General features: G+C 34.6%; 1 long non-coding RNA gene across 1 annotated transcript; it reads left to right on the forward strand.

Annotated features, from left to right (window-relative positions):
- The first annotated feature begins 1,101 nt into the window (after window positions 1-1,101).
- Window positions 1,102-2,530, forward strand: LOC133035662 (uncharacterized). Its single transcript, XR_009686797.1, has 2 exons — window positions 1,102-1,516; window positions 2,301-2,530. It is a non-coding gene; the product is annotated as an uncharacterized LOC133035662 (long non-coding RNA).
- Window positions 2,531-14,085: the final 11,555 nt, after the last annotated feature.

Genomic DNA, 14,085 nt, shown 5'->3' on the forward strand with positions numbered 1-14,085 from the left:
CTCTGTGGCCCATTTTTTTTAGACTTTTACACGCCCTTATAAATGTATGTATGTTATGGCCATGGCACATGACATATTATATCATGATCAAGATGATCATCATGGCATGTCATGTATTCTGTTTAGATAAGATAATGATAATATTAGTGGCGGGGTAGGGTTTAATTTGTATATATATGTGGAGTTTGAAAAGGGTTTGGGATTCTTGTTTAACAAGTATTTTATTTTTTATTTTTTTTTTATTTTTTTGGTATGGAACTTGTTTAATAAGTAGTTGAAGTTGAAGGAATATTTTTTAGTCCATGAGAAGGAATAGGATTAATAATATAAATTAATCCAAATAATATAATTACAATGTAATAGAATGGAGTGAGTGAGAGGAGGCACCCACCAGACCAGACATGAAGAGAACGTATTGGGTCCCATTCCACGTCAGCTACACATGGCGCCGTGTTGGAGTTTGAATTTGGACGCTAACAACAGTAGTAATAGTATTAGTAGTACTCCTTAATTTCTTCAATCCGGCCCAACACGTCTTTTCTTTCTTCCCTCCTTTTCTTTCCAATATATATTTGTCTCAACTACTTTGCTGTTAACTGTATAAAGTGCGGTTAATTAAGGGTCATAAAATATATAATTTAATTTAATCTAAACAATCTAATTCAATTCAATCTTTAAAGTGCGGATATCTCTACTTGTGTATTACTACAATTTAGCCTTTTAGTGACACTATTTAGTGACATGCACAAAAGTGCGGGTCACTAAATAAATAGGAGTGATTTTTAGTGACATGCACAATTAGACTCTAAATGTTTAGTGTTAGTCTCCTGCAATGTGTGTCACTGAAAATATGGAGTGTCACTAAAGATTAAAATCTATTTTTTTTTATTTTTATTAATTTGAAAAATTAAGACTTATAGTGACACGCCAAGCGTGAGTGGATAAATATGCCCTGACACACCTAGCGCGTCACTATATCAATACTGCAATTTTTTTTTTAAAAAAAAATACAGCTGTAATTTATAATAAATAAAAAATAAAAAATTTATCGAACCCCAATTAAAATACAATCTGAAAAAAAAAATTAATTTATATAATTATCACCTCTCTCTCTCTCTTTGCTCAAACAATCAATCCACAACATAAAAAAAAAAAAAAGAAAACCCTAACTTTCTCTTCTAATTTATCTCGCCTCCCTCTCTCTCTCTCCTGTAGCTGCCGCAGATCTCCCAGCCAGCTCCGGTGACCTCGCCCACGTATCCTTCTTTTCTCTTTCTTCCTCTCTGGCGGCCTAAACATATGGAGCGCCTCCCCTCTCTCTCTGCCCAGATGCGCGACCTGCGCATCGCCTCTCTCTCTCTGTGCCCAGATGCGCAACCTGACCGATTTTTATGGTACTGATTCAGTTGGATTGCGCATAAAGAAGCAGAAATGGCTAGTTTCAGACCGCCCAGTTGGATTGATTTTAAATGTCCAATATCGATCCCCTTTACAACTCGAGTATGCTTCTCCAAAGGTACAACTGATGCAATTTGATTTAAATGGGTTTATTTGCTAATTTATGCATAGAATCTGAGTCACTATTGATTTATTATTTATTACATCTAAGTTTATTTTATGAATGAGCAAGTTTACTCAAGTCGATCAACAAGTAAAATGTGAAAAGGAGCAGAAATCGCAGCTGTGGTTGAATGAATTTCTACTTTGGTTTCACACTCCTTTTTCTTTAAGATTTAAATTGTCCTCAACGAAAAGTGACAGAGAGGGTATTCACCTTGAGATTTAATATATAAAAGAAACATATCTTCCCATTTATATTAAAATCTAAAATGTTGAGAGTTATAATTTTACTTGAGTAGTGGTGTGATTCACACTTGCTTTTGAATTTGTATGTTTAGATCAATTGCTTAGAATTGGACTCTGTTTTCCTAGGCCTTATTATGCTGGTTGAAGGTATATGTGGTCCAACATATCAACGTCTGACATGTTGATTAGAAATTAGAACTGAAATTACTCAGTTGCATTACCCTTTTAGTCAAAAAGAAAGAAAAAGATGCAATTTGATTTAAATGGGTTTATCTGCTAAAGAAAAAGATGCAATTTGATTTAAATAGGTTTATTGCTAATTTCTTTCTGCTTTGTTTTGTTGGATTTGATTTTGTTTGAAACAAGATGCATGGCCTTTTTAGTTCTAATGTTCTGTCCAGAAATAGAATATTGTTTGTGTTTTTTTTTTTTTGGTTAAAATTTATGTTTACACATACTGTGATTAACTCATATTTTTCTTTGCAAGCTGACAGTGATGGAGGCGATTTAAGGTTTCTGATAGTTCGTGGTTCTGGCTGGGATTGAAGAGGCAATGTTTGGATGTGATAATTTTATTTGTTTTTTCTTGTTGTATTGTTCATACTTTCTGGGTTTGTAGTCATTTTTTTTTTTTTTTACTGTTATTGTAGTTTATGTATTTTATTTAAATTATACTTGTATTTTTTTAATCACTTATTCTATATTACTGCTATTAATTATAATATAATTATTTTAAATCTGAATGTTTTTATATAATTTGTAATTTAAATTGATAATTATACCTATTTAAATTTTTAATACAATCAAATTAAATATTATTTTTTTAGAAAAATATTTAATATAGTGGCACTTTTTGTGTGTCACTATATCTCCAAAAATATTAATAAAAAAGAAAAAAAAAAGATATAGTGACACTTTATGTGTGTGGCTGTTAGCTTTTTAGTCTGGCAAAATCTGACCTTATACGCCTATAGTGACACGCAAAAAATGAATGCAAAAGGTTTCAGTGACACGTGTGAAGTGTCACTAAAAATTGTCTTTCCAGTCACCCTCATTAGTGACGCGCGTTGAAGTGTCACTATACACTTTTAGAGTTACTCAATGTGTGTCACTAAAACCCGATTTACGTAAATTAAATTGATTTGAGAAATTTAAAATTCGCACTTGTGCAGATCTGATGTTGATTTACTTGCATGCAAAAGTAACTAATACAATTGATCTAATCCACACTCGCAATGAAAAGGTACACAATAATTGTCGCGTTGATGTATTTAAATGTATTGACTCTGTTCACTCCTCTTTTGCAGATCACCATGCTTATTTGCTCCCTTGCACTATTTCATGGTAAAGCTGAATTGTGATGTTAGAGTGGGGTTGGATAACATGTGTGCAGCTGTAGTCGCAAAGGATCATGTTAGCAAGGTGATCTGGGTTACTACCTCTAAACTGGAGTTCTCTGATGCTCTTTGCAGAGAAGCGGCGGCTTGCTATCTAGCTTTAGAGTCAGCGAAGGATCGTGGGTTAAAGTTTATTATGATTGAGAGTGATTCGAGAATAGTGATTAATGCTCTTAATCCGAAGGATTCCCGTTGGGAGCTTGAGAACTATGTCTCATTTTGTATTAGATCCTCTCCTTTTTTTGTTGGATGTATTTTCGAACATATTAGTAGACATTGTAATTTTGCAGCCCATAATGTGGCTAACTGGGCGTTTTCCCACCAGAGGTTCGGTTCCCTACCAATTACCTCTATCCCAGATAAACTCTTTTGTAATGACCAGGAGATCTAATTGCTTTTATATATATATATGAACACTTTTCTTCAAAAAAAAAAAAAGATCTAATCCACACTTATTTATTAAAACTTATACATGCATAATTCATATTTTAAAGAAAAAAAAATAGTAAAGTGTGTCTGCGGTTATAGTTCTCTAAGGTAGTTTTTTTATGGTTTCTTTCTCTGTTCTTCCCCTCCTTCATAAATTTTCTTCTGACTGCTCCCTTCAATCCTGCAAAACCACCAATTTTAATTTGCATCATGAATCTTCTAACAAAGAAGATAGAGGGCACGATGAACCTTAGAACGATTCAACCCTAATTCTTGACAATTATGCTGAGCGAACAAATAGACTGGACAATGTTTTGATTGCGAGAATCCTCACTACAAAATTTGTCTTTCTATCTACATTGCAAAGATAGATGAGAGATCATTGGAATGGTAGATTTCACACTAAAATCACTAAAAATATGTCTAATCATTTTGTTCTTACATTCGGATGTTAAGGAGACAAGCAGAGGGTACTTCTCAGGGAGCCTTTTCACTTTTAAAACCATCACATTGTCTTATACACGCTAAGTCCTTTACAAAATATCTCATTCGAAGATCTTATCTACTCTCATTTTTGGGTTCAATGTCATAGACTCCCTTTTTTTAGCAATTCTAAGGCTTTGGCCAAACCCTTAGGAGACATCATTGGACAATTTTAGAAGTCTCTGAAGTTTCGGTGGAAGAAGGTTGGGGTTCATTTTTAAGATTTTGAGTCAGAATAGATGTTACGAAGCCATTGCTAAGGGGTCGCAACATAAGACTTCAACAAATACGCGATAAGTTCTGGGTGGAATTTTGCTATGAAAGGCTTTCAAAATGGTGTATGGAATGCGGTAGGCTTGGTCATCCTTTTCAGAAATGTTTGGAGTGGATGGAAAAAATTGATAATGGAATCAAACTTGAACTTCCATATGGACTTGAACTGAAAGGGGCAGAACTTCCAACTAGAACGATTTCTCCAAGAAGAATGCCTAGCCACTTCTCACGCGATTGGCTCGTAATATGTTATCTACAACGATTCCAGGCCTCTTAAATAGGCAAGCATCTCAACCTTCGCCACTTCTACCAGAGGAGTATTCAAAGTAGCAACAAAGTAACAATACAGCAGCAATTATTCAAGGATCTACTCAAGGCACCAGAGTTGCTTCTACTTTGATCACTGATGTTGCATCCATGTCTCCATGACTAATCCTAGTAATACTGCCACTCCTAATATTTTAACTGATACCATGGAGAACAATGCTACTATGAAGAGTAGAACCTCAGGCACATCGATTTCTACAATAGGTTCATCTACACCAACAGTTACGATTTCGGATGTGGATGACTTGATTGATCTTTATATTCATGCACAAGTAGACCTGGCCATCATTTTGTCAATACCAACCAGAAATTAACCTCAAAAGTTGCTGCAAATTCACATGTCAAAAAATCTATTTTGACATCACATAGCAATAACAATCACAAGTCAATGCATCTTAACATGCCATAAATTAAATTAATATTTGTCTCCTTGCAAGCTACTACTACATTGGTATCAGATTCTATTATCAACAGGTCAATAGAAACTGATGAAAATAAAGAAAATAACTTCCTAAATATGCAAAGCAAAAGGCAGTTAGAGGCTATGTCAATGTGGAAGACAATTAAAAAATGTAGGGGTCTCAAAACTTCTTCACACACTTCATTTTTATCAAATGAGGATGGGTTAAACTATAATGTTTTCGAGTCAGCTGTAGACTCTTTTTGTTCTATTGACAACACAGTGGTGGTTGAGTTCTCGCCCCGCTACCAGCCATGAAAATAGTCAGTTGGAATACACATGGGTTTGGTCATCCAAGTGCATTCTATCATCTTCGATTGCTTGTCAAAAAGAAATCTCAACAAGTACTTTTTATAATGGAAACTAAATTATGACCTAATGTAATTGCTTGGTTTCGTCAAGCTTTAAATTTTAACAATGGACTTGAAGTCCCTAGAATAGGTTTAGGTGGTGGTTTACTTTTATTATGGAAAGATAATGTAGATGTAACACTTCTCAATTTTAATGTAAACATCTTTGATTGTTATATGGCATGTTATAATGGTCCAACTTGGCATATTACTGCATCCTATGGTGCTCCTAAAACTCAAAATTGAAAATACTTTTGGACTCTCCTAGAAAGGGTGAAAGATGTTGCACCATTATTGCCTTGGCTGGTTATTGGTGATTTCAACGAAATATGGTCAGACCAAAACAAACTTGGTGGACATTTGCAAAGTGAAGCTCAAATGGATGATTTTTGAAAGGTATTAAATTGCTTCCAACTTAATGAACAACCATACGAGGGTGATCCATACACTTAGATTAAAGGTCAACACAAGATAGATATCGTCAAAGAAAGACTTGATTGGTACTTCATAAGATGATAATTGGAGCTCTTTGTTTCAGCAAATTACAATAATTCACTTACATTATTTTTGATCAGATCATGGAGCCATAACTATTTTAGTTTTACCATTACAATTGCTGCAGCAACAGCCACAGAGATGCTCTCATTTCAGATTTAAAAAGCGTTGGTTGAAAGATGAAGAGGCCATGGAGATAATTCTATAGATTTGGAAACAAAATACATTGGGTAATCTTGTTGAAAAACTTCAATAACAACATTCATTCTTACAGCATTACACTTCAAGATTGGCATAGAAAAAAAATGGCAGCATGAAAATGAAAATAGCTGATGCAAAAAGGAAAATTAGTTTGCTAAATAATGCATAAACTAGGAGTAAGTCAACGATGCATGAACTTAAGATTTTAGAAGACATTCTAGACGAACTCCTATAGCAAGAAGAGACTTGTTGGCATCAACGTTAAAGAATAAATTGGTTGAAATGTGAGACCGAAATACCAAGTTTTTTTATGCTCGTGCGTCATTCCATCGATAAAATAGCACCATTAAATCTCTCACAACTTTAGCAAGTGTCATAATAAGCACAAAGGATGCTATGGCAGATGTTATTTGCTCCTATTTTGTTGAATTGTTCACGACAACTGGTACAGATTCAAAGGTATTAGACTACATCATACACAGAATTCCATCTACTATTACTATTGATATGAGAGACTCTCTAATCTAGCCATTCACAAGTGAGGAGGTCAAAATTTCCTTAAATTTAATGAGCCCTGATAAAAGTCCTGGAAGTGATGGTATATCAGCTATGTTTTATCAATAAAATTGTAAAGTTGTGGGAATTGAAGTTACCAAAGTTGTGCTTGGTGTACTTAATGATGGCATGCATATGAGTACTCTTAATCAATCAATCATAACTCTAATCCTAAAAATCAAGAAGCCAGGTGGTATAGGGGACTTTCGCCCAATTAGTCTATACAAAGTAATCTACAAGCTCATCTCTAAAGTGTTGGCCTTATGGTTTAAAGAAGTACTACCTCATGTGCTTTTGGAAACTCAAAGTGCATTCTCTCGAACCACCTTATCACTAATAATATTTTGACAGCCTTTGAGTTAGTTCATCATCTCAAGCACAAGACTCATGGTACTAAAGGTTATTCGGCTCTCAAGTTGGACATGAGTAAAGCGTTTGACAGAGTAGCCATACTTGACTGTCGAAATGAAACAAATGGGCTTTCATCACCAATGGATTTCTTTGATTCTCCCGTTGCTTATCATCTATAAAGTTTCCCTTTCTGCTGAATGGGGAAGTTATGGGGAATGTTCGCCCAACTAGAGGTTTAAGAAAAGGAGATCCTTTGTCCCCTTACCTCTTTTTAATTTCCTCTGAAGAATTTTCAAGATTATTAAAGCATGAGGAAATTGCCAAAAACTTGAACAGACTAAAGCTCACAAGGAATGCTCCATCCATTTCCCATCTTCTTTTCATGGATGACAACCTATTATTTTGTCAAAAAACTAATAATTCAGCCATGTCCATTCAAAAAGTACTTGGCATGTATGACTGTCCTCAGTAATGCTCTTTTTCCCTAATACACCAAAAAGTGTCAAAAATTGTTTGCATAACACCTTAGGGATGCCAATCTATGACTGTCATTAAACATACCTTAGTTTTCCATCCTACTCTGGACGAGACAAAAAAGAAATGTTAAGTGACATTAAAGAACGAGTTTGGAATTTGTTGCATGGTTGGAACGAAAAATTATTTTCAATAAGAGAAAAGGAAGTTTTGTTTAAGGCAGTGATACAATCAATCCCTACATATGCTATGAGTTGCTTCCGCATTACTAAAAAATTTTGTGATCAATTAGAATCAATGATGGTAAACTCTTGGTGGCGTTCAAATAAGATGGGTCAAAGATACATTGGAAAAGTTGGAAATTACTATGCAAATCCAAATTTCAAGGAGGTATGGGATTTAGGTCTTTTGTCCACTTTAATCAAGCACTTCTTGAAAAATAAGATTGGTGTATTTTTGAAATCCCTAATTCCTTGTTGATTCGATTATTGAAGCATAAGTATTTTTTTTTTCCAACAATAACTTCTTAGATGCAAATTTGGGACATTCTCCATCGTTAACATGGCAAGGCATCTGTTGGGGGAGAGAGTTGTTAATCAAAGGACTTCGATACAAAATTTGTAATGCCCAACTTTTAAGACTTGCTAATTCAAAAATATTTCAGCTATAGTATAATTATATAGCCTCGTAAATCGAGATCCGAAGTTTAAATTCATTATTGAAAATACAAATACTATATATAAAGTTACACACTATTTTTTTTTACAAACTACAAGGAAACTACAAAATACAACTCAAAATGTTGAAAGACCGAAACCCTCCAGGTTGCACTGGCACGACATGTACAATCATTGCCAAGCTCCACCTCACTACTCCTCCAGCTTAACTTTACCCTTACCTACTGAGGGTAGCAAACTGATGAGTCAACAGACTCAGTAAGATATGCATAACATATATATAAATAATGCAACACCAGCTTTGCTTAAGCCATCCTGAGTCCATTTACTAGGTTCACCAAATGGTTAAGAATGTTCTCAACGAAAGTATGACTACAGTACCATATGCACTAGAGTACCAACTCTGTACTTGTGTTGGTAGGGCCATTATTGTACTTCCAAGAGTTACAGACGTACCCCCTGGTACTCGTGTTGGTAACACTATAGCTACCCTAAAGCCCTACAATGTACTAACACCCTTAAAACTACATTTTTGTTAGTGTTAGTAGTGTAAACAATTAATAACATGTATACATTCACATATATATATACTTTATGCTATCTTACCTCGTTTTCGTGCTCAGGTTTGCTAGTCAGCCTGAGTGGAATTGTAGCTCGAAGTTTTACAGGGCCCTATATCACAACATTTATAACTCTAGTGAGAGAAAGCTAGAATGTTATACCTTAAGTTGAGAAAACCAAAATTCCTAGCTGGTTCTCTAGGTTATTTGAGAGAGAGAGAGAGAGAGAGAGAGAGAGAGAGAGAGAGAGAGAGAGAGAGAGAGAGAGAGAGAGAGAGAGAGAGAGAGAGAATGGGTGAAAGAGGAAGTGTTTTCTAGGTCTTTCTCTTATTTCCTTTACTAACCTTAATATTAATCAATAATATTAAATCTGAATATATCATACTCATAAAGGACAAAAGATTCTCAAGTAAAAGACTAATACGCCCTTTAACAAAAGACAAAGCTTAAAGACTTAAAAGGGTCATTTGGTCTATAGCTTCCATAGGTATTTAGAAGTAAAACGATAATTTTCTTCGAGCTTGCTAAATAGAGATAAATGATAGAGCGTTCATTTTAGTGACTATATTAATTCACTAAAATATCATTTATAGGTGGCAAGAGTTTTAAGGATAAAATACATTGAAATGGTGTAACGGTAATTTTATCCCTATGCAATGTAGATCATCTATAGAGGATCATTGATTATTGGGATTATAACAATGGATAATTAATAGCGTATCTATATCATGGAACATATAGAACGTTCTATATGACTGAGAGTGCAATTCCAAGTTCTATGTGTGGATGCAACAAGGAATTAATAAGTCAGTGAATTTACCTGGTAAGTTCTGGATCTGCTTATTGGAAGCTCGGTTATATAGGCCCATGGTCCCCATACTAGTTGAGACCACACTGCTTATAAGGCTCAGTTAATTGATTTTAATTAATCAATTACAATTCTAAAATTAGACTATGTCTAATTTATGAATTTTCACTAAGCAAGGGTAAAATTGTGAAGAAAAGAGATTCTAGGTTTTATTTATTAATTAAGAGACTTTATATGTCTAATTAATAAATATATTAAATTACAATATTATTTAATAATTAATTTTGAGTTATTAAATAATTGGAATTTGCATTTAAGTGGTTAAATTAGAAAATTAGCGTTTTTGAGAAAATGATATGGGAAAATGACAAAATGACAAAATTACAAAGTGGGTCCGATCCACAATCCATGGCCGGCCACACTTAGTGTAATTTACCATTTATTTTTCTATTTTTTTAATGCCAAATAATTCTAACCTAACCTAGGTGGTTACCTATAAATAGATAGTGATGGCTCACACTTAATAGTTTTGATGAAAATTCACTTTTAGAAAATTTTTCCTGAGCTTCTCTCTATTAGGCCGAACCACTTCTCTCTTCTTTTCTTCTTAAAATTTTCATAACCTTGAGTGATAGATTGAGTGCCCACACACATCAAGTGGTATCTCAATCATAATGTGTAAGACTGTGAAGAATCCAATCAACAAGAAGGAGAATCGGACTCAAGAAGGAGAGAAAGAGATCCAGATTCAGATATTGATAATGCTCTCCTACAGAAAGGAATCAAGGGCTAGGGATCTGAACGGAATGATTCATTATATTCCGCTGCACCCAATGTAAGGTTTTCTTAATCCCTTATGTATTTATTTCATTTTTTTTAGAAATTCATATTAGGATGTTAATGAAACATACTTGTTAGTAAATCTAGATCCTGGTAAAATATTTCCAACATGAGCTACCTCGAGTTTTGTTTGGAGAAACGCTTTTCAATCTTCACCTTTTATTTTTCGGAAAACTCCTTGTACATAAGCACTCGTTGGAGTCTAGCGTCGTTTCTAATCAATCCATGTTCTCGCAACTTTTTTGTCGTACAAAAAATGCACCAAACATGTTCTTTGATTGGTAGACTGTATAGGACCTCTGCAATTTCCAAAAAATCTTCAGTGAGTTTTGATTGAGCTAGCCTCCCTGTGAATACAAATAAAAGGTAATAAAATCCTCAAAATTAGAATAAAAATAATACAAGTATAAAAGTATGCGATGTACGAGGTTGGCAGTTAAATCTATCCTAATCTCGGGCAGTGTAAATGGGTAAAACCACTTCAATTTCCAATCTCCCATAATAAAAACCACACCTTTCATTCCATTGACCTCTGAGTTAGCCCACTTACTAAAATAGTAGAAGCCGTTATCGTGGCCAACATTCTTAATGTCATAGAAGTAGCAGAAGTCCTCAATGGTAGATTCCCCTTGCGTGTACTCCATATACATCACATAGAACCCAATGATGATTCTATAGTTATTGGGGGTAAGCTAGAAGGGAGAAATGTCATAATATGTTAAAATTGCTTTTACAAAACAAATGGAAAGGAACTGCAACTCCAAAGCGAAGAATGGGAATAGATCTCATCGCGACATCAGTCGGCGTAATCGCTAAGTTGGTGAAAGGAAGATGTGGACATTGTATTGACACGGGTTTTGTACAACTGGCGTTGATCAACTTTAGCCTCTAGAATGTCGTAAGGTCAAACTTCCGTACACATGAGACTAGATCATCGCAAGAAAATGGATCGTCTAGTAGTGTGTCTTCTGCAAAAATTGCAACATCCTCATCATCTTCACCTTCATCCCCGCGAGCAGGAAATTCAAAGTCTCGCTCCATTTCCTCGACTTCCTCATATGGAGCAGCCCTGAGATGGATAAAGCTTCCATGAGCAGATAAGTGGATTAACTTCCCCGCACTTCAATAACTACTGATTCTTAGTTCTTTAACCATGCGAGCTATCTCGCCAATAGACCATGAAGCTTGTGAATTCGGTCTCACTAGAACCTCGTCTTCTAACAACGATGTTGGAATAAAGCTATCATCTTTTCGCGGTTGATCCACGAATGCTCCTTTGTCAAACTCGAAGATCTGGCTAACTGAGAGATTGCTCATATGAAAGATAGATTGTCTTTTTTAGCGTTTTATGCATGAAATTTCAAGAAAAGTGTCCCCACAGGCATAAATTGAAAATAATAAAGCAAGTAAAAATAAATTTCTAGGAATAACGAGAATATTCATGCTATTTTTCATGTTCTCAGTGAAAAACCTGTAGACATGTGCAGGCATTCAAAGTGTTCTACCCAAAAGGTTCGAGCATTTGAAGGTCAGATTAAAGAAGATGGGAATATTCAAATTAAAGGTAAAAGTTTTCTAGAAAAATCTTTTTTTTGGTTTGTTTCTTCCTAGAGATTTATTACCCAGAACCTAGCCTACCGTTTTCATATAATTCCTACCCAAAAGACCCAGAAGGCACGTGATTATTCAAAGAAAATACTTTGAACTAAAAGACAGTTTTTTTTAGAGAAAACCAACCTTTAATCCAAATCCTATTAGAGTTTCTGAGCTTGATTACCACCTTGGAGAATCCTTCGAACCTTGAAACAATCTTCAACAAAAGGAGATTCCTCAAAATAGATTAAAATTTTAAAAAGGTTTTCAAAGTTTTAGAGAGAAAAGTTTCAATGAAAACTGAAAAATGAGCAGAAAAATGAAATGAATCCTTTCGTATCAAAGGGGTTTAAATATAGATCATTCTCATCAGTTAAGATCATGACATGTGGCATTTATAAACCAAAGGTAATTCAATCCAACAATTGTCTCAAATCACACCTACATAAACCCTGAAGGGATTGATGATGTGGCATCTGGGGAAGATAAAGTAATGAATAACTGTCACTTTGAAACCCCCGACAAGACAATCAAAGGTCACTGCCATGTGACAGAGCAACGTGCCTGTCCCTCATGAATAGTACTTTTGCTATTTGACAAACAGTTATCATTACAAAACTAGGGGCATGCGTTATAGTATAAATTTTTTGCCTAAAAATACGAGTAAAGTCTCATAAAAAATTTTCATGTGGAGCCACTCTTCATAGAAAAAGATGATTTGTCGGAAGTGTACGGTTGTCTCCACTCATGTTGTAAAGCCCGCTTAGTTAATTTGGAAATTATCAGTTAATTATGATTATTTATGAAATTATTTATAGCTATTTAAATAATTTATTATACTGTTATTTATGGAATTCAGAAATGCATGGTTATGTTATTCAGTAGTTTTTCATATTTTGCATTTCCGGTGCCCGGTATTTTGGAACTCGGCGTTTGGCTCAGTAGAAATCACAACTTAGTATGTTATTAGTTTGGGACGGGTTTTAGACATTGGGAATGTCGGGAATGGCCGGGAATTTAGAATTTCCCAAAAATACCCCTTTAGTTTGATTTATGTGGTTTTAGTGTGGAGGGGCAAAATGGTCTTTTTGCCCCAATGACTTTTGTCTTTTAGTGACTTGATTAAATGGAAATAAATATTTATTTTATGTGTTTAATTGGCTGAAATAAGGTTTATGTAATGTGAGTTGATGTCATTTTATCAAAAAAATTACTAAGTTAAAAATTAGAAAAAATTGGACAAAGCTTTCTCTCTCTTTTCCCTCTCTCTCTTTTCGGCTAGTTGTGGCTGTGCAAAGGGCTGGGTTTTGCTTGGTTGATTCTAGTGGTTTAGCAAGATCAAAGTGATTTTCATTGAGGTATTTCTTGGTTTTAGTTTCTTACCTTGTTTTTCTTGAAATTTATGTTGAAAATAGTTGATGCATACTTGAATCTTTGATTTTGTTGCTGCTGAAATCTTGTTGTTGTTTCTGAGATTTAAGTATGTTGATTTGTGGTTATTTAGGTTGTTAGTAATGAATGTTAATTGCTTTGCTCAAATTTGAAATTTTTAGCTCAAAATATGGTTTTCAAAGAGAATTGATTGAATCTGTTGCTGGGTTGTTGTTAATGTTTTTATTTGATTTCAGAAGCTATTTTAAGCATGTTTAAGTAGAATTAAGCTGCTTGGTATGCATGTTGTTTAGATTTGCTCAAGTTTGAGTTTAGAACTCAAAGCTTGAGCTCCAATGGTGATTTTTGTTTCTGTGTATTCTGGGTTGTTTTGAGGCCTTAGAAATGTTCTAGGGAAGGTTTAGAACAGGTCTGGAAAGTTTGAATCAATTTGGGGTTGAATTGGTTGAGTTATGAAAATTTGATGTTGCTGCTTGCGAGGAACCGGAATTCCGGTTGTGCATCCGGAATTCCGGATGGGCTTCGAAAATTCCCAGAACCGAAATTCCGGTTGGGCAACCGGTCTTCCGGTTGGGGAATTTTCAGAACCCGTGTTTTTCCTTGTTTTTATGTTT

Source organism: Cannabis sativa, chromosome 3 (assembly GCF_029168945.1).
Source record: "Cannabis sativa cultivar Pink pepper isolate KNU-18-1 chromosome 3, ASM2916894v1, whole genome shotgun sequence".
Classification (NCBI taxonomy): domain Eukaryota; kingdom Viridiplantae; phylum Streptophyta; class Magnoliopsida; order Rosales; family Cannabaceae; genus Cannabis; species Cannabis sativa.